The sequence below is a fragment of the Apaloderma vittatum genome, unplaced genomic scaffold (assembly GCF_000703405.1).
Source record: "Apaloderma vittatum isolate BGI_N311 unplaced genomic scaffold, ASM70340v1 scaffold21022, whole genome shotgun sequence".
NCBI classification, from domain to species: domain Eukaryota; kingdom Metazoa; phylum Chordata; class Aves; order Trogoniformes; family Trogonidae; genus Apaloderma; species Apaloderma vittatum.
This window is the reverse complement of record NW_009702187.1, coordinates 1-2,834: the sequence shown is the minus strand read 5'-3', so window position 1 is coordinate 2,834 and position 2,834 is coordinate 1.

The window sequence follows — 2,834 nt, the reverse complement described above, 5'->3', positions numbered from 1 at the left end:
TGGACCTAAAAGAAAGCGGAAACAAAAGATGAATTTTCAGGTCAAACTACTATTACATTTTTTTTTCCACCGTGTCAGAACTAAAAGAAAAAGGAATGTTTGCTTTAGACAAAAAAAAAAGAAAGTTTTTACAATTGTTTTCCACTCTCTCCTTGCCTTATCATTTAAACTCTCAGTTTCGATGCAGAGGGAAAAGGAAAACGCTAGTTGTGCTCACTAAGAGCGTTTTGTATCAAGAGCAGGAAGACAGCACTCGGCCATCCTCCAAAGACAACGTCCAAATCAGGCCAGAAAAGCTCCATCGGTAAAACACAGCAGCTGAGGACACTGAGGCAAGGAGCCTGCAAGTCATTCCCATAAATGAGAAAAAAACTTGTAAGCACCAGCAGCTGGAATCCTGAGATTTAAACAGAAAACTGGAGATGAGATGCAAAAAACACGTGGTTTTGGTGGTTCCTGCCATAATCGCACGCGTTATACCTCCTGCAAAGGGCAGGAGCAGGGTGGGCTGCAGGGAGGAGAAAGCAGCCCAAAACCCCAGCGTGCCCAAGCCCTGTCCCAAGGGTCCAAGCGACTTTCCACCACGAGATACTTCTACGGCGTGTAACTTCGACACACAACTTCTGGCATCGCAGATGCCTGGAGACCGAAACGAAGAGGAAAAGCTTTTACCACCGAGCAGGGCAGCAAAACCCATAAAGTTCAAAGTACCTGGAAGAAGCACTTTTCAGAGTTTCCTTCTCCCACCCTGATCTATAGACCTACACACGGTTCCTCACAGGTACGTTCCTTTGGAGAAGACGCCCACGAGTCCACGAGCTATAAAGCATTTCACCCAAGCCTCAAAAACACAAAGAATTTCAGGTTTTGTGAGACCAGCAAATAATTTCCAATGCAGAGAAGGCTATGGAAGGAATGTGCTGCTGCTTTGAAGGCTGGAGAGAAATGCAGAGAAGTGAATAGTTGTAGATAAATGACCTGGTCTAGAAATCCTCTAGCCTGTCTAACCGAGGTTTGTGTGGAAAAAACAAATGTTGTTATTAATTTCCTGTACATTTATCCAGTCCCTAATGAACCCATTAATTATAAGAGGCAGCCATCTCGGCCATTAGCCAGTCTTGCTTGATTTAAAAATATTTTCTTCGGCACAATTCACAAGCATTACTTTCTTTTTTATTTCGCAGAACACATCCAGATGGTGGCTCTGCATCCATTGCTAAAACTCTAACCATCGTAACACGGCACCACAAAGCTCCTGATGTTTCAGTACAACATATTAAATATTACAATTTCCACAGGCTATTACATAGTACTGCCTAATAACAGGAAAAAAAAAAAATCCAGGGACTCGTCAGTCATTAGAATAATCATTAGAAAATCCTCCCTTGAAAAGTAAAAACGGGATAATCCACCAGAAATAATCTCTGGATAAGCTCAAATGTATAAAAACCGCAACTTTCACACTACTTTTTTGCCACTCTCACATATGTTACTCGGAAATGAACCTTTTTCTCAGCCTCTCCGCTACACTTAGGACTAAATTCAGACTCAGCGCACAGCTGGCATTTTTTTAAAAAGAGAAACAGACCTAAAAATGATTTTTCTTGCGCTTCGAAGGGACGTCAGCAGCAGAAATGTTCTCGCCAAGCTGGGCACAAGGAGCTGCCAGCACCAGCCCTGCTTCAGGAGCACCGAGACCCTTAAATACAGGGCATCGAGTCACGTCCTCTGACAGCACAGCTCAGTATTTGATTTTTTTTCAAGGCTCTGAGCAGCCCTTCTGCCCGCTGAAAGCACTCAGAGCACACTCAGATTACCAAGGGAACCCCTTCCAGAAGGGACTGCAGGATGCTCTCCATCCATCGCCCTTAGGATGCTATTTTAAATTCTTCTGAGCGTTATGAGCATACAGGAGTCAAACAAACAAGCAAAAAAAAAAACACCAAAAAAAATCCTACTCAACATGAAAGTAAAAGGACAAAATATATTTTCTGAGAAAAAAAAATTGTATAAAAACTTTTTTACACTTAAAAGCATTTCTCTATTCTTGCTCCCCTTCTTACAGGGTGGAAGCTCAATGGATCTAGCTGTTTTTTTTTCCTTTAACATAATGAGTGAAGAAAGAATAATAAAAAGTATTATTAGCATCAAGTTTTGGGGTTTTTTTCCCAGTCCAGCCTCCTAATGATAGATTTACTCATTCAATTCTTTCTACCACTGTGCAATTAAGCAAACTATATGTCTTACACTAACAAGTTTGCTCCACAGCCAGCTTAACCCTGAACTGACTAATTCTTAGGATTTGACAACTAATTATGCGTAACAGTTGTTGTAAAATCTGTGTAAAATCTGTCCATCACATTCGGACCTGGTGTGACAACTGCAACCCAGCTTTGTCAGCAAGAAACCCATCCTCTTAATTCAAAACACTCCAGATTCAAGAAATCACTTCAGCCAGGTCTAACGGGATAAAATGAAAAATATTTCCAGTTTTGGATGACAGTCACCATAGTAAGGGACCATACTGATGTCAGCGAGATGAAGTTTTATACCTGCTAGGGCTGAGGTAAACAAATATATTTTCTCAGTCTTGTCTATCCATTGGAAGAGTTGAATAAGAAGTTAATATATTGATGCTGTAGGAAAAACAGGCTGTATCTAAAATTAAAATAAAATTTAAGACAATCACCTGTTCTAAAAGCTTGCTCTAAGAACACTGTGAATTCTTCTGTTCAGCAAAACAAACACCCCCAGTGGAATCTGGCGTAATTCTGGAAGCAACTCATACTACAAAAACTCATTGGGGCTACTTCGTATTTAATATAAATTTAATA